General features: G+C 42.6%; 1 protein-coding gene across 1 annotated transcript in view; it reads left to right on the top strand.

Moving 5' to 3' along the window:
* Nucleotides 1-12,981: 12,981 nt before the first annotated feature.
* The window catches only part of Ankfn1 (ankyrin-repeat and fibronectin type III domain containing 1), a 387,810-nt gene continuing 377,709 nt past the window's right edge, over nt 12,982-23,082 (top strand). The window contains exon 1 of the mRNA XM_030246107.1: nt 12,982-13,268. The gene's annotated coding sequence lies outside the window, so the exon portion shown is untranslated. The remainder of the gene's footprint in view (nt 13,269-23,082) is intronic.

Below are 23,082 nucleotides of genomic sequence, written 5' to 3'. Positions count from 1 at the left end.
TGGCAAATAATAAAAATGATTACACACACACACACACACACACACACACAAGTGTAATATGTATAAGGGTACAAGTGTCTGGGGAGGCCAGAGGTATTGGGTTTCTCTGTAACTGAAGTTACAGATGTTTACAAACTGCCTGACATGGGCTGGCGCTGGAAACCAACTGTGGGTTCTCTGGAAGAACAGTGAACACTCTCTTTTTTTAAATTTATTTTATGTATATGAGTACACTGTTGATGTACAGATGATTGTGAGCCTTCATGTGGTAGTTGGGAATTGAATTTAGGACCTCTGCTTGCTCCAGTTGGCCCAGCTTGCTCAGTCCCTGATTGCCCCAGCCCAAAGATTTTACTATTATAAATAAGTACACTTTTGTTGTCTTCAGACACCCCAAAAGAGGGTGTCAGATCTCATTATGGGTGGTTGTGAGCCACCATGTGGTTGCTGGGATTTGAACTCAGGACCTTCAGAAGAGCAGTCAGTATTCTCACCCACTGAACCATCTCACCAGCCCCCCAGTGAACACTCTTAATCACTGAGCTCTCTCTCATCCTCTGTACTAGTTTTGATGCCGAATGAATGTCTGCCAAGGGCATATGCGTCAAAGATTTGGTCCCATGAAGGTGCTACTGAGAGGTAGCAGAACCTTCAGGTTCTGGTCATATCATAAAGCTCAAAGTGCATTGCATGGTGACAGAGAAAAGAAACGAGGAGCATGCCAGTGTAAGGGATCGGGTGAAACCAAAGAATCCATCCCTGAAAATAAGGCTTAAACAGGACAAATGTATTGCCTTATGGTTTTTAGTTCATGATACAGAATACAGCTGACACCAAGATGCCATTCATGTCTGTAAGCTCCAGGAGGGGACTTGCTTCCTTGTGCACCTGGTAGACTCTGCTTCCTTGCGGTTGTAGAACTGAACCCCCTGATTTCCTGCTGGTTCTAAAAGGAGACTCATACCCAGATTCTGGATGCAGTATCATTGTTAGACTGGAATCCTCTCTCGAGTTTTTCAGATCCACCAATCATGAATGGAATGCATTTTCCTGGCCCCCTATCCTGCTCATATGATCAGATTGTAACCACCTGGATAATCCAGAAGAGCGTCTTTAATTTAAGATGAACTGATTACTGAGTTTAATTCCATTTGAATTCATAATTCCCCCTTTCTGTGTAACCCAACATGTTCTTAGATTCTAAGGGACAGTACATGGGTGTCTTTGGGAAGTCATTATCCTGCCCACCACGCCTAACACAGCAGAGTACCACTGAAGAGACTAGAATGCCAAGCAAGTAGTTGCTGATTCTTTTGTCAGCCAGATGAAATATAAAGAAGATCTGCTGCATTTGAATATAAGGAGGTATCTGATACAGATAAGTGTAAGAAAGGAGGGAAAGGACGTCATGGCATTATAGCATGAGGAAGCTAGGTGCTTGTGTGAAAAGAATTCCTTCCATTCAGTCAGCACTGGGAGTGCTAATACCAGTGATGGGCTACACTATAAGCTGGCTTAAAGGCTATTGGGGACCGGCCAGTTTATCAAGAGAGGATCTTAATGTTCACCTCATCCATTGGGCTTCTCTATTAATCCAACCAACACTACCACTCAGAGAACATTGGAAGAGGGCATCAGAAAGAATACAAGAGCTATGAAGGATCTCTGTGAAATGCTGTCTTGTGGGCAAGGTGATCACACACATGGACACACAGCAGATGTGGCTGTTGCACAAATCCTACCTGATATCAAGCCAGATAAATCCTGGAATAGGTGGGTGAGTGATCCCCAGGCCCCACCTCCTGTTGAGTTGCCATTGGCAGTAGAGAGCCACTGATGAAGGAGAACCATTCCTTACTGGGGACATGGCAACTAAGCTCACAGCCATGCACACGTAGGCAGCACAAACTCAGCTTTGTGTGTTATTGGAGGAAATGTGATATGGAGGGAGTTTGAGAGCCAAGTGAAGAGCAGATTGATGGATTTTTGCTATGTGTATGTGTGGAATTTTCAGAAGGAAAAAAAGTAAAACTAGTTTTTTTTAAAAACCACATGAATTTATTGCATGGACACTATTTTGTGTGCGTGAGTCTTGGGAAAACTACAACTATTGCTAATTTAAATTTCTGACCTGAAAAAAAAAATGATGAAATCAATATCCTTTAAGTTTTAATCTTATTCAAATAGTCACATAGTACAAAAAGAACAGATAAATTTAGGAGTGGTAAAGAAAACATAGGTATGAGTTTAAAGGATAGAAAGGAAAAATGGAAACAGATTAGACATTGGCACAAGGTAAATCTTCAATTGAAGCACAAGGTTGGGACCACAATGGAAGCAAGGGTGCCTTGACCCTGAAGACCTCATTGCTGGAATCAGATCTTTGTAAATAGTCCTCAGCATTATCTAACTGACCCCAGAGCTGCCAGTTGGGCCGAGTCTTCTGTCAATGCCAAGTAGCCTTGACCATAGGACTTGATGGGTCACCAGGGCAAAGTGCTAGCCAGTGGGACTTACTACTCTCAGTGAAAGTCTGATGGAGAGGCCCGTTTACTACTGCATATGCTTCCTGCCTCCTGGCTTGCTCTCAGAGCTGGGCCCCTGAAGTCAGGCCCCTGAAGTTGTGTTTGGAATTGGGAAGGTGGGCTAATCTCCCTAGTGAGTTAGAGGTGTATTGCATGAGACTATGGCCGACTTTAGATGTGAAGTTTCAGGATTCAGGATATTTATCAGTTGTGTTTGCTGAAAGACTCCTGTGATTGGGGCATTCTGAATAAATCCCGCCTTCCTGAATAAACATAACTCAGCCTTTCAAGGTATGTTAATGTGCTAGACTAGCTCAATTAATTTATTCATAAGTCACTTATTCACTAGCAGACTTTTACTTTATTATTTATTTATTTATTTATTTATTTATTTATTTAGGAACAGGATTTCACCCAGTAGTTCAAGCCAGAACTCACACATAGCCCATGTTAGCTTTGAACTCACAGCAATCCCCTGCCCCAGCATGCCTCAACATATTGAGATTGTAGGTGTGAGCCACAAAACCCAGCTAGCAGACACTTTAGTTTTTAAAAAGTTATGATTTATTTTTTAGTTTAAAAAATTTCATATGATATATTTTAATCATATTTTCCCTTCCCCCAAGTGCTCTTCACTTCCCTAAGCCAGTTTTATATGCTCTTTAACTCCGTTTCAAAAAACAAAGCAGAACAAAAACAATAAAACAGACAAAATAAAAACAAAAGACCAATAAGACACAAAATAAACAAACAAACAAAAAACAAAAGTCTAAACAAAGCAAAATTAAACAAAAATCCACAAAACACCATTGAGTTTGGTTTGTTTTGGTCCTCTGCTCCTGGGCAGGAGGCCTGCCTTGGGTTGTGGTTGATAGATAGTGACACACTGTTGGAGAAAGCTGATCTTCCTTTTGTCTGTGCGTCTCAACTGCAGAGAGCTTTGCTTTAGGGTGGCAATCTCTGTCCATTTTGTCTCCGTGGGACCCCATTTGATTTAACCTGTGAATTGTGCCAGCTGCCACGGGGTTCGCGCATTGCTCCATGGGGTCTGGAAGACACTGTTTCCTTAGAGTCACCTATCAGTGCTCACTCTTATAATCTTTCCTCCTCTTCTTCCTTATATATCCCTGAGCCTTGAGAGGAAGGGTGTAATGAAGTCACCCCATTTATGACCGAGTGCTCCAAAGTCTCTCACTCTCTGCACATGGTCCAGGTGTGGGTCTTTGCATTAATTCCCATCTACCACAAGAAGGAAGTTTCTCTAATGTGGATTGAGTGAGGCACACTGACCTATGGGTGTATGTCACTGGAAGTCTTTTTATTGCTAGAAGAATAATAGTACTACATTTTACCATCAGCCCATAGTCAATCTAGTCTTAGGTCATCTTGGTAGTGTCACGTATGAGTTCCATCTCGTGGAGTGGACCTTCAATTCAGGCAGCACTAGTGGGTCACTCCCAACACCTCTGTTCTGCATTTAGAGTCATGTGCCTTGCAGCTAGTTGCTGCTAGAGATTACAGGGTTTGTCGCTAGGTAAGACTCATGATCACCTTCCTCCCCTGGTCGTGTCCATGTATTATGAGCTCTACTCATCACTGGTGAAGCTTCTGGGTGGGTGTCAGCTTGGCTTCTCCATGTTCAGTGACACAAGGGTTTTTTAGCAGCAGGGCCTTACCATCAATTCGTGGAGAGAACCCAACAGCCTGTGTTCTGATGGTGGCGGTGGTGAGTCCTCCATGGGATTTTTTTGACCAACAATTTAAGAAGATGTAAGCCATTCCTGGCATTGTAGGTTTTACTCGGTGTCCTAAGATGTCTAGTTGGGAATTCACACCCCTACTATTTGGTGATTCCATTTCAATTCCTTTCATACGTGCATCTATTTTCAGAAGCTTCTATAGTCCTAGGTTTCCATATGCGTTTTCAAGCAGTCTTCAGTGTTAGCTGTCCCTCCTCATATTCACTCTCCTACCCTTCTCTTCCATTCCCCTACCTATTCAATCCTAATCTAGTTCCCCCCAGTATGTTACTAGGTACCTAGTCTTTGTGATTATTCATATTATAACATATAATATAGTATAACATACATTATATATATATGTATGTATATGTGTATGTGTATATACATACACACACACACATACACACACACACACACACACACACACACACACTCACACATCCACATATAAGAGAAAATATACAATATTTGCCCATTTTTGTGTCTGGCTTACCTCACTAGGGATGATTTTTTTTCTAACTCCATCCATTTATCTAGCAGACATTTACTGAGTACCTCTTATGTACCAACCATTATACTCAGATCTCTGGACAGGTGTTTCCAAATACAGCTTTTGTTTACATTTACCTACCACTTAGTTCTATGTAGACCATGGAAGGCTCACAAGCACCTTTCTTATCAGGCTTATGATAAATAAAATTTTTGTTCAAATAAAATTTTAAAGGCAGATTATGCACTGGCCTTGGCAGCAAGAAGCTTCAAGTGTGAATTGAGAAGTGACTGCTGACCAAGAACGTTAGTGAGTTATTTCACATCGGCCATTGGTAAGTATAGCACGAAGATAAAAGAAACCTCGTCATTAAACTCTTGTAAAGCTCAAACAATCCTGTTACTGCATTTTGCACTAGTTTGCTTTTCTGCTGCTGTGATAAATAGCATGAGCAAAAGCTACTTAGGGAGGAAAGGGTTTATTTCATCTTACACTTCCAAGGAACAGTCCATCACTGAGGGAAGTCAGGGCAGCAACTCAGGGCAGGAACCTGGCAGCAGGTACGTAAGCAGACACTATGGAGGAACACTGCTTCCTAGCTTACTCTCCAGGTCCACAGTTAGCCACATTCCTTTCCCCTCTAAGGACCACGCACCTAGAGGAGGCAATGCCCACAAGGGGCTTGGAACTCCCATGTAAATGATGGAGACGTCTTCTCAGTTAAGAATTCCTCTTTCCAGTTGACTATAGTCTGTCAAGCTAACAAAACAAATGAAATAACAAAACCCCCAGTAATCAATACCACATTATCATCATAGCTGAGCAGTGTGTAGAATCTGAGAAGAGGCTAAATGCTAGAATGATCCTAAAGTGCTTTCTACCACATCTTTGACATCTTGCTTTATTCTGTCTGCTGCATGGTGTCATGGAAGTCCATATTAGAAGGGAATTTGTACCCAATGGTAAATTCCAAAGGTGTGTGTGTGCGTGTGTGTGTGCGTGTGCGTGTGTGTGTCCAGCACTTCTCCTCTTGCTTTAATGAGAAGTGGAGCCTAGAGAGAATGAGAATTCTAGAGAGAATGAGATAACAAACATAGAAGTTAGAGACTGAGTCTCAGTCTTGCTCTAAGGAACCAACACTCAAAGAAATTGAGAATGGGCACTTCCAGGGTTGGTTTTCATGAGAACTACAGAAACTGATACATGTAAAAATAATGGCTTACAACATCTCTCATGTACTAAAAACAGGGAAAGGGAGCTAGTGTTACCATCCTATCGTGTGCCTTTAAGTCTCAGCCTTAGTCTTCGGCAGGACATCCCATGGTGCATGTCCTGCCTTATCATGCTCTTTGCTCCCTGGAGAAAAGTGGAGTTTATCTCAAAGACATTTTTCCTACTGAGGGTTACTAAGAGAATATGTAGGCTTGTAATGCCCTATACTTTTTTCAAAGTAGATGTGCAAAATTCAAAATACAATGAAGCTTCAAGCAGGAAGTGTAGAGCCCGAGGCAGGCAGGATTTTAGCAGAAGAGGAGTATGTTAGACTTTGTGAATCCAACATATTATTTATCCTAGGTAGTGAAAGAGACATTTGTAGGTTGGGGCTAAGAACTGTACAAGGGTGAAGCTAACTTGATGGATTCCATTTTCCAAGCAGAGGGCCTGGCTTTGTCTTCCCACTGGAGTAGTGATTTTTTTTTTTAATCAAAAGAGAAATCTGTCATGCTTTTGAGCTACCAAACCATAAATCTCCTTCCCACCAACGTGATAATAGTTTCTCTTGTCACCTTTCTTGATAACTCAGAGTAATTGCTATGACATATGGCCTTGCTCTGTCTCTCCCAACTGCAGCCCCTTCTGTCTTCTGTAGGTTCTGGGTAGAGACAGAGGCTCCCTGCTTGTCCGCATATGTTCATTTGAAGAGCAGAGGATCTTTTATCAAGAACATGACATCCTCATGAAACCAGAGGAGCCCCAGAGCAGCAATGAAATATGAGACCCAGTGGCCCCTCCTTCCCCAAACTCACCAGCAAGTTGCTTCTGGTTCATATAAAGTTCTCCTTTCCTGAAGAAACAGAAAGAAAATGACCTCTATATAATCATAGGTCTGAAAACATTTCTATACATTTTTCACTGGCCACACAAAACCATATCTCAGATCTGATGTTGCTCAGCAGAGCAGTGAACTAACTTTAATGATAACTAGCAGACTGGGCTAGGGAAATGTGTCAGCCACTTTATAATGCTTGCCTTCCAAAAATGAGGATGGAGTCCTATCCTTAAATCAATATTTAAAGTATGAGTGTAGTGCAATGCACTTGTAAAACCAACTAGGGAAGCAGATAGGCAGATGGTTAAGGTTTAGTGGACAACCAGCCTAGCTTAACTGCTAAGCTCCTAGTCCCATTGAAAGACTGCATATCCAGCCTCTAGACTTGTCTGCTAGTTCTCTTCCCATCATACCAGTGGGTGAAGGGTAAGGAAACATGTACTTCTCCTCTTGACATTCACTTGTTCTTGCTCTCCCCATTTGGGGTTGACTGGCTGATATAAACACTCATGTCATTCATGTAGGAGACACAATAGATCAGTACGGCAAAGTCAAAGTCAGATGCAGTAGAAACTGCCAGGGCTTTCAAGACACCCGAGGCTGACCTACGGCTTCTACAAACAGAAACACAGGCACAGAAGTACACAGGCACACATGCGCATCTCCATGCATGCACACACACAAACGAAAAACTGACATGTATGTTTTATAGAATTCTTAATTAATTGGGATTGAGTGAAAGGTTATTTTGCCTAGAAACACTAGAAAAAGAGGGACAATGGCCTGGAGGGAACTTGTTAAGTGCAACTTTATGCTGTCCTTTATTTCCTATGAAGAATGCACTCAGGTCAGAAGCCAGGGAAATCCCCCTCCTCACTCCAAGCTCTTGACATATCATAGAAAGCCCTAAGTAAGATTAACCAGGAGTCTAAAACTCCCAATGTAGCTCCTGAAAACTCAAAAGGCTGGGTGGTTATTAAACTGCTTTTGGTTCATGAACCTCTTCTCCATGGGATTCCAATTCCTTAAGACGTGTCTATCTGTCATCTTGTTACATTGCACACAGATTACATAATGTTAACCTAGAATAATAGGTATGTGATAGCTCTGTATCTATGTAGAGATGGATAGTCATTTGAACCTATACACTCTGCTATCTGCAAAGTATAATGTATAAATAAGATGAACTGCAAAGATAAATAGAAGACACAAAAATTCATACTATCTCCAGAAATATATGGGCAGCAGGAACTGGATTTGATGGGGAGAAGAGGACACACTTTTTGGGTGGGTGGGAAAGGGAATGGATCTTGGGGAAGTCAGAGGAAACATGACTACGGTCGAAACATAGTGCATGCATTTCTCAAGGAGCTAATCACTCAAGAGCATGGGAAAGAGTGTGGGAAAGTGCAGACAAATGCAGGAGACGAAGGTCAAATAAAAAAGAAGGGTTTGTAAGTTAAATGGTGAAAGAAGAAGAGGGGCAGGAGAAGGAGGAAGACAAGGATGAGGACTAGGATGAGGACAAGGAAGATGAGGAAGAGAAGGAGAAATGGGGGAAGGGAAAGGGAAAGGCAGGTACTGTGTCATTGGCAGTCCCAACCCTATTCTTAGTTCACAGTAGCCCTGGATATCCACGTACATTATTCTTGACTGTTGGTCTCTCATAATTAAAGTTATAACTTGACATGTTAGAATTTGATAGGTTTCCTTTAACAATGTTTTAAGCAATGATTTTTTTGGCATTATGGTTAAATGGTAATGATTTATTTCTAACTTTCATAGCTTAATATGAGAAGATAAGAAGTCAAATGACTCAACATTAAATTGTTTCATTATGCCAGGTGCCCATTTCTGAAAAAGTATCAACACTGAAAGTAATCACCTAAAATTTAGTAAGTTCTTCCTTTGTATTAGGCATTGGGTTAGGAAGTTTGCATTGCACTGGAGAGAAATGGCTCCGTGGTTTAGAGCACTGGCTGTTTTCCCAGAGCGCTGGGGTTGGATTCCCAGCCCCCACACAGCAGCTGCCAACAGCCTGTAACTCCAGTTCCAGGGACCCGGTGTCCTCTTCTAGCTTCCAAGGGCACCACACACACACATTCAAGTATTGCCTGTATGCCAATCACCCAAGTATACAACATTTTTAAGGAGAAAAATGGCATGGATGATCTCACATAGCTCACAGACTTATGAAGTAGATGAGAGCAGTGAATTCCGAGGCTGGACTCAAAGCATGGAAGTCTTCCTATTAGCCTCGTATCCCATTCCCTGTGATAAGATGGTTTCTCACACCAGTTCTGTGCAGACACGTTTCATCTCTGTTTGGTGGATGCTACCACATGCTATATGGCCATGCTATGCATACATCATTCAGTTAGTCTAACAGGAAAAGCTGAGGTAGGAGAGAATAAATGGCAAGATGGGAGGTCACCATCAGCAAGGAAATGTGAACATCATTTCTAGTCCTCTGTTTACAGTTCCTTCACTACCTTTTGTAGACAGTGGATAGGATTTGAGACCTAAACCTCCTTCCTTACAATGAGCAAAAGTAAGAACCTTTTAGCTTACAGATACTAGGGGAAAACAAGATAGAAGGTCATAGCCGTGCTTCATGTTCTCGATTGGTTTGGCATGACCCCATTCTAGGATCTTTCTTGCCATGACAGGCAATGCTTTCTCAAATCAGGTATCTTCTCCCCCTTCTCCAACCCTGCAACAATTTCTTCTTACTTTGTAAGAGTCAGGTTAAAGGTCACATGCCCCAAACTGTTACTAGTAAATCTTTACCTTAACCGAGAGCCACTGCCGCTCTTCTAACAAAATAACATCACTATCACCATTGTCTGTGTGCTTGAATATGTCCCACACTAGGATACGTATTCCTTTAATATAAAAATGGAGTTTTTCTACTGTCTGTACATTTAACCAGAGTAGCAATAGAGAATTAATTGATTAAGTTAATTAATTAATTAATTAATCTGATCTTGACCAGGTGAGTTGTACCTGCTTGTTAATGACATCAACTCCTTTAAAGTGAGCTCGTCTACACCACTGTGTAGAACTCATTCACCCTCATGCAGAAGAACAGAATAAACTTAAACCTGGAAGAACACGCTAAGCCCATCCTCTTTCTTTATAAAACCGTCAGTGAAGTGGAGAGCCTCTCTCAAGGACTCCTAGATTTTCAGGGACAGAACTGGGATGAAGGCTGGCATGTCTGTCTAAGCCAGGAGAGCTGGCATCTCACCAGCCCTTTCCCCATGGAGGCTTCTAGTACATCTACCCTGAGAGGACAGCATGTTCTTCCCAATGGAACTTAAGAGATCTTCAAAATACTAAATTAAATGTCAAAAATGAAAAAAAAAGCAAAAAAGCAAAATGTATTTTCCCACGTATTGCTTGAAACAACTTGCAGAATCTCTGGTCACTTGCTGTGTTCAACCACCACTCCTGAGGCATGTTCCAAAAATTCAATTACTACAGAGGATTGCTTACTTTCTCTCAAATAATTTTGTACACAAAGAACATTTGAAGAGCTTTAGAGGCAACTACTACTTCTATCTGCACGAACAGTCAAGGACAGCTGTCATAAGCCAAACTCTCATTTCAGCCACAACATTGATTTCCAATAAATCTATTCAAAGGAATAAAGTGACTGTTCCCTTTCATGAAACACACCCACAACTTACAAAGTATTTTGTTGATAGAAACATCAGTGAGCGATGGCAGCGATATAGCCTTAAGCCACTGAAATGGAGCAGACATCCCAACACACACCAGTAGATGAAAATATCACATTGGTAGGCAGAAGTAAATCCATATGGTTCATACCTCACTTAAGGCCAGTAGTACCTTAGAAAGAATAAAGGGTGTAGCTGGAGGTTTGCACTAGTTCCAACTCTGTAGCAGCAGCCATGGAAGAGCCATAGTCATATGTTCAAAAAAAATCCAATGAATATTTACTTAGAACAGACTCACTTCTAGGTACCAGGAAGCAGTTGTAAGAGAAAAAGAAATTAAAAAATAAAGTTACATTGGGTAGAGAGTATAACCAGGTGGTTAGGGTACTTGCCTAGCATGTGTGAGTCCCTAAGCTCAACTTCCAGCACCAAAAGTAAGTAAGTAATTAAGTAAATAGCTACTCCTATAGAGCTCACCTTTGCATAAAGAGAGTCTTTGGAAGTAAACAAAAAACTAGCATATTGCATGCTATTTGGTCATTGGTATTATGGAGAAAAATACAATTGAGAGGAAGTATTGCAGAAAGAGGTATTTATAAAATGTAGTCTCTCTCTCTCTCTCTCTCTCTCTCTCTCGCTCTCTCTCTCTCTCTCTCTCTCTCTGTGTGTGTGTGTGTGTGTGTGTGCATGTATGTGTGTGTGTGTGTGTGTGCATGTATGTGTGTGTGTGTGTGTGCATGTATGTGTGTGTGTGTGTGTGTGTGTGTGTGTGTGTGTGTGTGTGTGTGTGTGTGTATGGGTGCACACAAATTGGCCACAGGAGAGCATCAAATCCCTTTGATTTGGAGGTTCCTGTCTTTTGGGCGGTACCTAGCTTGCCACACAAGCTGTGAGTGCTGGGATTCAATCTCTGGTCTTCATGATGGTGCAGCAAGTGCTCACAGTCTGAGCCAGCTCCCTACGAGATGCCACAAAGAGAACAGTTTTAAAGAGCAACTAGGAAAAGGCTGTATCATTACTAATTTCTAACATTCATTGAGCCAGGCAAGCAGCACACTTGGCTCAGTATTTGACAAACACTGCTGATGTGGTCCTTTTCGTGCTTTGGGATCTTCTTGAGAGTTTCTGAGTTCTTAGTAGGAGTGAGAACACTAGCTATTATTTCTCCTTTCCTTGGATCTTTCCTCCAAATCATCTATAAAGATCTTTATAGAGAGGCTATCTCTTCATCAGCCTCTCAAGGAAGGCACTGTGTGTACTGTCTCTGGTCTACATGTTCTGCACTTGTTCCCCACCCTGATTTGCTTAAAGAGCTAGATCTGAACACTGACCCATATTTTCCCACCAACATGCTGTATGGTATGGAATAACATTTTGTGGTGCTTGCTAAGTCATTTGCCAACTTTCAGATTAACTTCATGGAAAGCATATCAATATGGTGGATATTCCCAGAAAGAGCAACTGGTATTTATTCTAGGGCTGAGCTTTCTTCTGATGCTTCTAGAAGAGAAGTCAGTTATGACCAGCCATGAATGTTAATATTCTCAACTCTCAGAGCATAAACATTATAACTCCTCAGACATAAACATTACAGATTTATTATTATTGTTATTTGAACACATTCTCTTTTATGTTTGGAGATGAACACACATTTCTCTGCCAAAACTTCCCCTGTCAAAATCTGTCAGTCATGATAAACCCCATCCCACCATGTGAGCCTCTCTGAGGTAAGCATCAGAAATCAGTACGTTTTTCTCACTGGGTAATTATGATCATCTGGTGGCTCTGATCCCAATGCCTGAGGAACAGATATCCCAGAATTCTTACCTACTTGAGACGTGGAAATGAGGGTTGCCCTACATTTAAAGAGCATCCATATTTGTTTTCTCCGAGGAAGCAATTAATAACAACATTGAAGTGATCTCAAAGTTTGATAATAAGATTTTATTAGGGTTTCATTAAAAGAGGAAGATTCCGCAGCGTGATCAAACAGTGTGGCAGTGTGAGCACAGTTTCCATATTTTAGGAGATGTCCAATAGATAATACACATGAAGGAGTTTTTCATGTCCCCTCTTCTTGCAGCTATCCTAGGGCCTAAGTACTGTCACCACCAATGTGCAGGTGAAACGAAGTTTCAGAGATGACAAAGACCCTGTCCAAATCCACACAGCTAATAATGATGGACACATCCGATGTCCCAAGTCTATATAAACTTATGAATCCTGGTATAGCATTAACTTTAACTTCTAACCACCAAATACTGTTACTTCTTTACTGCTTTTAACTGTGAGAAAACAAATGATGCCTGTTATGCTAACATTTTGGGGTGCCTATATGATTTTACCTGGAGCCATTCTGGGAGCTATAAGTTCATAAATAATGTCATTCTCACTTGGTTAGGCTCCTAGGGCCAACAGGAGACAGATGATCTACCGCTTTGTAGAGTATCATTGTAAGCTGATGTGTTACTTCATAGTGTTGGGTTGCCATCCCCTGGAGTGCTTTGATGCGATCGGTTGTCAGGTTCAGGTCTGTTGTTTCTCTTACCAGAATCCCAGCCACTGGAAGACAGCCCCAAAGCCCTGCCTGTGTTAGGGGAGCAATCGAACTCAGATAATGACATAAACGAGCCGGTGTTCATCTGGGGAATCTCAGACAAAGCAGCCCAGAGGAAAAGCATCTCTGCTGGGGAAGGTTCCTTTCGTTTACAACAGGAGAAGCAGCAGCCGCTGGTGCACAGACCAGGGAGAGGTAAAGGGAGGCTGAGACTGCCGCATGTGAGTAGCGCTTATTTTCTGCAGCTAGGAACAGGATGCTGGGAGGGGGCTTAGCTGGGAGGTGTGTGTGTGTGTGTGTGTGTGTGTGTGTGTGTGTGTGTGTGTGTGTGTTTGGGTTGCAGCTTTTTCTGTGGCTAGGAGTGGAAGTGATTCTTTATACAATCACCAAGTGCATTTGGGATCTAAGTCCCTCTTGCAGAGGAGGCAACGGACTGTGCCCACACGCACTTACATTTTCTGCATCTGTGAATTATAAAACATATAAACAGCAGCAAGTGGGGAAGGGTTTCTCTTTGTTTTCTTATTTTCTGTGGTGGGCTGCAGGGCAGGAAGGCACCTCAGCCCTAAAGAGCTTTCAGACCAGAAAGATTCCCCCCAAGGGGGGCTCTTTCCCAAGTTTCCCAAGTGGCACAGGTGTGGATCTCTATGTCTTGGCCACACACTTGCTTCTCTTGGAGAGGCAATTACATGCTTCCCACTGGGAAAGGGTAAGGGCTATTTTCTATCTCCAGTCCTCGGTTTAAGTCCTTTGGAGTAAGCAACACCAACGTGGTTTAACCTGGCACTTGTCATCTTTAAAGGAGTTCGCTGGGCAGAGTCTGGGCTGGGAAGGCGTAGGTCTGTCAGCCGGGGCAAACACGCGGGTCTCATCAACGTGATTTTAAACTTTATAAAGTTTTTGATTGCTTTGTTTTAAAACCAAGCCTTGGAGTTTTCTACCTGTTAACATTGAATTATGTTGAAGTTGGAAGCGTACAGGAGGAGGAGGTTTGGCTTTCACATGCTTGCGCAGCAGGCAGCAGGTTCTCTCCGCAGGGCGAGCTCTCCTGTGCACCTGTGGGTAACGGTGACCACAGGTGCTCTGTATGACAGGTTCGTCGTAAAGTTGCCTGTGGTTAAATGTCTAAAGACATGGTCCACACATGGACATACACACAGCACGCATGCTCACACACACACCACATACACATGCATGTGCACACATCCTATATGCCTACGCATGTACACACAGATGACACAGACACACACACACCCCAGACCACATCATGCACATGCATGCACATATATCCACAATGCACATAGGCACACATGCATGCACACACATGCACATGGCCACTTCTCTCTGCTATTCTTTTTTGGGGGGTGGGGTGGGGAAGGGGGTCAGTTTATGTTGCTGAGCCAGAGAATCTGCAGGAAAAGCAAACTAGCACATCAGCCTCAGGAGAAGAAAAGGAGGAAAGAGTGGGAGAAAGGGCGGGGCTCTTTGCATGTCCTAGGAATTGGCTTCCAGCAGCTGTGCATAATAAGGGAGAAGAATCCCAAACACTTCACACTGAGGCTTGGCTAGGAAGAGAGATTCCAGCCAGTGGCCTGGGTTCACAACTGTGTGCCAGTACACAGGAGGGTCAGGGCCCCTGCTCCCAAGTTGCTATGGGGTGTGCAATGAAATAAGAGCCAGGGCAGGGGATGGGGAGGATGGGGGGGGGAGAGCCATCTGTTTTCTGCAGGGGAAGTTTTCCCCTCAAGACAGCACGATAGAGCGTTCTCATAGCATGGCACACCAGGTGTAGCTGCAGGTGAGGCTGTTCAGAGCTGGCACCGAATGGCAGGAGAGCTCAAGTAGCCATCTGAGTGGAAAGGGGCTCAATACTTGCGGCTGTCAGAATATCAGAAGCCATCATCCATTGCATCATAGCGTCGCACCTGCACAGACAACCTGAGATCTAACGCCAGCAACCTAGAGAAAGATGAAGGAATGGGGCAAGATCAGTAGCCTGATGTCTGTGCTTTGTTGGTGCTTATTTTTGTCATTAGTGATAATGGTGCACCGTAGAAACATTGCAAACCATTTCCATGAGACTTTTTGTAAACCTCGACCTCTTAGCCCTTGTGATTTTTTTTTCTGTCTTCTCATCCAGTGCATCTCGGACACAAAGGTAACCGTGGCCTCATCGGACTTGCTTTTGCCTCTATCCCACCACTATTCTGTGTTCCCTTCTTGTCTTCCAGTACCACTCTCACAGGGATGGTTAATGACTGAATTCATCCCTTAAGTAAATAGGCTATATAGGTTGTTCAGCAACTGTTGGATATTGAAATTGGTTCCAGCCTGTCTGTAACAGTGATGTGCTGTCGTGAGTAGTACTGTGACTGGCACATTTAACTTCCCCCAGCGCCCGACCCCCCATAAGACCTGGGAAAATGAAGTCTTCCCATCAGAATGGGTTTCTCATGCTTATGGACATGTTCTCTGACTCCTTTGTCCACTGTGCAAAACCATCACCTAGAAAACATCAATCTGTCTGGAGCCTTATGCACACAGACTCCAATTTTTCCCCTGAGTGAGGATCCATGAAAAGATACTGGCTGTGGTTTTCAGAGATGGTGCTTAGCCTATGGAACAGACAGGGCCATACCGAGTAGGACAAGCCTGTAGCTTATCAGGTCTCCCTCCTGTGAGAAAGCTCAACAGCTTCCTCTTCCCAGAGTTGTAGAAGGCAAAGAAGGGAAGGGAGATAGGCTGACGTCTCAGGGAGGCAGCCAGCCTAGCATAGTCTTTGGACTTTACCTTTCTTCCAGGCTCAACAAAGGAAACATGAAGGTGACTCACTTCTTGAATTTGAGGCTGATGCCCTCACAAAATGGGACTAGAGTCCGTGGGAAGGTGAGGCCTGGTCAAGCTTATTGCAGGTTAAAAGGAAAAAAAGAAAAAGAAAAGAACACATTCTTTGGTTTGTACTTCTGTGCAAACTTCATCCAAAGTCGTAGGCATGGATGGTGGGGCTGGGGTGACCATAGTCATTCCATTCTACCAAGCAAGAACTGTGGGATACTTTAGTTCCTATTTCAATAAAGACAATGCTATCAACTCTATTTTTTTCCATTTTTCTTTGCTTGTGTCTGATAAGTTAAGAGATTATTCTGTACTTCCCTGGCCTGTGGAACTCAGCATAAATTGCTTCAGTGCTAATCTCTTTGTCCCCTCAATGATTATTTGCACAACGGCCAAGGTTAGCCAGTGGGGACCTCGATTTCTGCCCAGCATGCATCTAGTCATCCTGACCTAAGCAGGGAGAAATAGCAGGGTCCTGGGAGGAAGATTTTCCTTCTATAGCCAAGCAGATCAATGAGACCCTTTCTTCCTTCTATTTTTTTTTCTGGGCTTACTGGCTTTTCTCAGTCGGCAAGAATTTAGTGTTGTTTTACCAAACTAGGAGCCACTGGAGGTCATAGGCAGATGTGGGAGTAGCTGTGACTTCCACTGACTAAGAGGTTATGGAGAAAGAGCATGCCTGCGATGCGTCTGATAGAGCAAACATGTGTCGTCTAAAGAGAAGAGGAGGAGGGACTCTCAAGCTATAGCCTAAGTATTTAAACAAGAACTTACTGAAAATTTTCCATGTGGTAGTAACCTTCAATCACTACTATATTGCTGGGTTTTAAAGTCTAACTTCCCTACAATATTATACCCACTAGGGCGAGTATAGTTCCTGCTTTTTCTGCTGTTGCACCAGCAGCCTTTCACAAAGTGATGGCAAAGCCTACCTGCTCCAGGTCTGCTGTGCACTGAGCCATGCTTAGGTGGTTGATCTACATTGTTTGATTCCTCCTTACAGCCCTTACAGCGACCCCATGTGGTTTGCCTTGCTGCCAGTCCCCTCCCTTAGCTTTAAAAATTAAGGGATGAGTAGGTCATACTGGCATGAATGTATGTGGGGCCTTATGTTTTGGGGCCAAGGGAAGAAGGGAGAAACGCAGAAGAGGAGTCTTAGATGAAGGACCCTTGGAAGTCATAGGACCACAATTTGAGCTTGCTACCGAGTCTGTGTTCTGAATCACTTCACCATAGACACATAGGCTGAAAGAAGGATGGAAATCTAAAAGAACACCGAGGCACTGCTGTATCTCCAAAACATAGCAGCAACGGTGATAAGAATGCTGTTGGTAACAGCTGCTGCCAGTGACCTACACTATGTATTATTATGATACAGGCTTTATGCAGTTCTGAGTTAATCCTTGCCATGGCCCTAGCAGAGAGAGAGCCACTCTTCTCATCCTTAGTATCAAATTAAGGAAAGCTCTGTGATGTCAGTCAGCCAGCCCCAGATCGCAGAGCTGACTGTGATGTCAGTCGCTTCTGGCAGCACTTTGCTGATGTATCAGGAGATTGGGGCTGCAAGCAAGGCCAGGGAACTGGCAGCAAAGGACCAAGTAGCTCAGCCCAATGGCTTCCTCTGATCCGTGAAGAGCCCTGGGGTGTTGTGTACATCAACTGGAGACTATTCTTGCTTTTGTCTCAAAAGCAAGTTTCTTGAGGAAGGGCTTGGGGAAAAAAATGTCACCATTGGTCCAGTCACGCATAAACTGGCGAGGAAAAAGAAAAACCTAAGGGAAGCAACTGTCCCCATGTCCCTGTCCACTGTGCTGGGCCTGCCCTTCCCTATAGGATAGCTGCCAACCATATGTTATTATTGAGCACTTGGAACACAGCCAGCCCAAATTGGGGTGTTCCATTAAGTGTGAAAATACAGAGTAGATTTTAACAGCTTAATGTGAAAAAAAAGAAAATCAAATATCTCAATAGATTTCTGGTTGCATAAATAAAATACACTATTAACATCAGTGTTAGTGCTTTCTTTTGTGTTCCAGAAAACTGTGATAAAGTCCTCAGAGCATGAAATTCATCACCTAAACTGTCTTAGTGGTAGTGTTGGGTGGTATTCAGCACACTTGCGTTGCAGTGAAGACGGTCTTCTGAACTCTTCGTCTCTGGAAAGTCACAGCTCTGTACACATTAACCCTCTCCTCCTTCCCCCAACCTTGGGCAACGGCTATTCAATTTTTGTTTCTAGACTTTTAACTATTCTGAGTAATTCAAATGAGTGGGTTTGCACTGAATGTATGTTTCCGTCACTTTACTGCTTTTCAAGGCCGTCATGGGCCATGGGTCATCTGGGATGCTGTACGTATCTGAATGTTCTTGCTCATTTCTGCACCCATGGACACATGGTCTATTTCCACCTCCAATATTTTACCTTTCTTGAATTTGGCCCCTACAATATTTAAACTTCCATAAGTGCCTCCCATTTAAGGTTGACATTATATCTCTACTAAACATTGTTGTTCTAAACCAGTGATTCTCAACCCATGAGTTGCAACCCCTTTGGGGGGGGGGTCAGATATCAGATATCCTGAATATCAGATAGTTACATTAAGATTCCTGTTGGTAGCAAAATTGCAAATTTGGGGTAGTAGTGAAGTAACGGTATGGTTGGAGTCACCACAATGTGAGGAGCTGTATTAAAGGGTCTCAGCATTAGGAAGGATGAGAACCACTGTTCTAAACTTTTCTCTTCAATTCCCTCTGGTCATTCTTCCATCATTAGACACAAGACTTGACAACCCTCATGCTATGTCAATTCTCTTGTTTCACTCCCTAAAACCTGAGTCAATAACCTTAACTCTGTTCTAGCTCTCCCATTTTTTAAGACCCATGAAAGGCTGTCATGCTTAGCAACATAGTTTTTGTAATGAAATGAAACTGTGACATTTCTCAAGAGGAATATTCCCTTTTTTCATACTATATCAGGAGAGGACCCAATAAATTGAAACCATAAGAAAAGGCTTTTGAAGCTATTTAATTTTCAATTAAAAAAAAAGTCAACAGCTGTACTCAGCTTGTGGCTTGTGAGTGAATTTTGTTAACCCACCAAGCAAGGAAAAATGTAAAACCAATAAAGAAAAAATTCAGATTAGGGATCTACACTAGCTTTCCATTTCTGAAATCAATTTTTTCTGGAAGATCTTTGGGAATCTAGGTATTTAAGTCAGTATCTTTGAAATTTCTCAACTCTTACAGACAGGCTAAAGCCTCAAAGCTTTTCTGTAGCATCCATGACCTTTCAGCTTCCTGATTTTTTCCCTCCATCATCCCCTATAAACTTCCCCTACGGAGAACAAGGTGCCTTATTGGTCTCCAAATGAGCAATGTGCTCTTGTGACTTCTAGCCTTGTCCTTGATCTTATATCAACTTTGGAGACTCCATCCCACCTTTATATGACTGCAGTAAACTTACCCATCCTTTAAAATACTGTGCAAAGATTCTCTTCTAGTAAGTATCCCTGAACCCAGTATCCACTGGACATGGACAGCCTCACAAGAGACATGGTGGCCCATTCTAGGAAGTATGAAAGAGAAGTGGTTCTCCACCACCATCTCACACCTGAGCCCCCCTCTCTCATTAACTGAAGCAATTTGGAGACAAGGTGTGAGTATACATACAGGCCGTTCTTAGAGGTCTTATCTGGAAGACAGAGAAGGTAGAAAAGTTAGAAGGATGGAGACCATCTAGCACCAGACTAGACCCTATCTTCAGAAATGTCCCATTATTATACCATAAGATAACTTTTAGTGCCTTATCATATGGATTCCTATTGTTTAATAATATAGCCAAGACAGTAGGCTTTCTGAAGGTCATACACCCTTCTTCTCATTCATGTCTACTTTTACCATTTATCAAAATGCCAGGTACAGAAGTAGGTATTTGATAAATATGGACTGAAGGAGTATCTTCCTTAATCACATGTTTCTTTCAGAATCTCATTCAGAACCTTGGTAGGCTATCATGATTCTAGAATAGCAATGTCTCCATGAGTTGATCATAGAGAATTGATCTCCCTCATCTTCGACTCAGAGAAGAGAGTGGGGGGAAAATGTTTCAACTAATGATTCCCAGTATCTTGTGATGCTGTCCTCAGTGGGACATTAAATCACAATTGAGAATGTTGAATGTAAGTGATAGGAATCAGCAATAAGTTAGACCAACCATGAAAATAAGTGAGTACGAAGGGTTATTTGAGTGCAAGTCAGGCAGTTTTTATATGAATATAATGTTGTGTGCCTTTTCTTGTGACCTCTTTAATTGCAGTTTTATATCAAAATATGTAGTTCAGAGAGACAGACTAGGAGACTTCATGCTTTGAATCTAAAGTGACAGGGGACTAAAGGTTGGGGATTAAGGAATGCCCTGAACATAATAGAAAGCCAAGGATAGAAAGTGGGGAGGAGGGGCAGTTTAAGAGTGACTTTGATCCTGCTATGGTTGTCCCATGGACAAAATCTTCATGTGTCAATAGGACTGGCCACCTCACCAAAACAATGAGTATTGTGTATCTATTTCTTAGGAAGTGAAGAAAGGGAAAGTCTAATTAGACTTAGGGAATTAGAGCAAGTTACTAGGCTCAGAAAGATAAAAGGTCCACGAAGACTTTCCCCAATGTTATTTAAGCATTATGTATATAATATAACAGTAGCTTGGTGTGTGTGGGATAGATACTCTTCAGTGTAATTGCCTGTCAGTTGTACAGGAAACTCTAGGGCTATCACTTTTGAGTCATCACCCATGCTGTGGTAGGGTGACCATTTTGCTGATGTTGGGTTGCCCATATGGCTTTAAGTATTGCTCTTGTAAATAATTCCAATAAATCCAGAGGCTTACCAAGCTAGACTTGGGTGAAATTCTTTCCTTTTTCCATAAGCGATAGATATACAATCTGGGGTGAATGGATATCTGTTCATGTGTCTCCAGGAAAAGTAACAGAACAGTGAGTGAGGGGGCATCTCTGAACTATGGTGGTATGACTTAGATTCCTCACTCTAATGGGTTATTTTTTTGCTTTGAGTTTAGGGGTGATGGTCATTTCCTAAGATTAGCATAACAAATGACCACAAACCAGGTGGCTTGATACTCTACATTTAACTGAGCAAGGGCAATTTACCACTAGGGACACCACTGATGAATATGACCATTATCTACCTGCAGCTCCTTGAGGAGAGGTGGCGTTCTCATGAGCCCATCATCAGTCCCGACTGGAATGTTGAAGGGCCCAGCCTTGTAGGTTACCATAGCTGATAAGAGTTCAGGAGGGCAAGGGTCATGTCACATCCAGAAGGGAGTGTTCTGTAACCTTCCAGCTCCTACCTTCTTTCTGCCTCTTCTTCTCTGAGCCTCGGAGAACGTGATAAACATGCTCTTCCTGTGTTCAGCTAGCTCAGCATTCAAGAAGTCAGTTATTCTTATCATTCCGACCCACTTATCACTTACTTTGTACTCATTGCTGATTGGTTGAAAAAAAAACCTTCTTGGACTAAGTCTGAAAATAGCACTAAACCAATGAGTATAAATAAAGACCTACAGGGAACACTAACAACACATCCATTTAACAAATGTATGAGTGATAGGTTCCTCTCTAGGGACTGTGACCTCCCTAGCCATGGATATTTGAACTGCTTATGACAGTACCAGGTATAATTTATTCCAGTTAGAGGGCCTAAAATATAATAAAAAAGAATTGGTTGCCCCCATAGCAGTTAACTGTCATGCCACTAGGTAGAAAGAGTGGGAAGCCTGGAAGGTTGGTGCAACTTCTCATCCATGCTCATGTAAGCAACATTAATTAAATGAAATGAATCACAATCAAAATATGAAAGTATAAGGGAGATTTGTTGGAAGCAATAAGGGGTTTGGAGAGAGGGGAGGAGGAGTTGGGGACTAAGAGAGGAGAGTAGGGTGACTATTACAAAGTATAGGATATACATATGAAATCGTGTGAGGATAAAGAAAACACAAATTTATTCCTCCCTTGGTACAGAAGTCAGAATTTCCCAAAGGAGGTCCTTAAGCCTCCGGGGAGGAGATTCTGTAAGCAAACCTGTATTTGCTCCTTCAAGCAAGGCTGGCTCTACACCTTCCTTGGCTCGGGGCTATACCATGCCTTTAAAAAGCATAGAAATATTTCATCCATGTCTTTCCCACTTTAAATATACAATGCTTGTGATGTTCTGGGCTTATTTTTACTCATCCTTATGTCAGGAGTCACATCTCTAACCAACTTAGTACTGTGAGGACTGGAAACCCCTGGGTGTGAATCAGAGAGCACAGCATCTGACATACACTAGCCATATATAAGTCAGTTTTTGTTTGTTTGTTTGTTTGCTTGCTTGCTTGCTTGTTTTTTCAAGGCATGGTTTCTCTGTATAGCCCTTGCTATCCTGGAACTCACTCTGTAGACCAGGCTGGCCTCGAACTCAGAAATCTGCCTGTCTTTTCCTCCCGAGTGCTGGGATTAAAGGCGTGCACCACCACCGCCTGGCTATAAGTCGGTGTTATCATGAAAAGAACTGGATGAGAGTGGAAAACTTGGTCTGAGTAGCAGCAATACATGCACTTGTTACCTTCTCCTCTTGACTATGGATGTGATGTGATTAGCTGTTTTAAGTTCCCGTTGCCTTGACTTCCCCAATAAGCTGGACTATAGGCTGAAAGTGTGAACTAAAGTAGACCTTTGCTTCTGTGAGCTTCTTTTGTATCAGGGTCCTTTGTCACACAGCAACAGAAATGAAGCTAAAATGATCCACTTACCGATTAAGTACCCCTTCCCCATTTCTCTGGCCCCTAGTCACTAACAACTTGCTTCCTGTTCATATTGAACTTACCTGTTCTCGATATTCCTTGTAGACAGATTCACATCTATAATCTTTTGTGCCTGGCTTCTTTCTTAGCATAGTCTTTGCCGCCCACTCTGTAGCATGAATGCATTCCATAGTATTCCTTTTACGGGTGAATCGTAGGTATACTACAGTTTATAAACACCAGCTGACTGGTGATGCACATATGCAGTTTTGTTTGTTTAGTTGGTTGGTCGGTTGGTTATTGTCTATTTGAGGATATCTGTGTAGGGATTTGTTTAAGAACTTGCCTCTGTTTCTATTGGGTGGACACCCATGGGTCAAATTGCTCAATTGGAATTGCTG

This window comes from Mus musculus, chromosome 11 (assembly GCF_000001635.26).
Source record: "Mus musculus strain C57BL/6J chromosome 11, GRCm38.p6 C57BL/6J".
Taxonomy (NCBI): Eukaryota; Metazoa; Chordata; class Mammalia; order Rodentia; family Muridae; genus Mus; species Mus musculus.
This window is presented reverse-complemented; position numbering and strand designations above follow the sequence as displayed.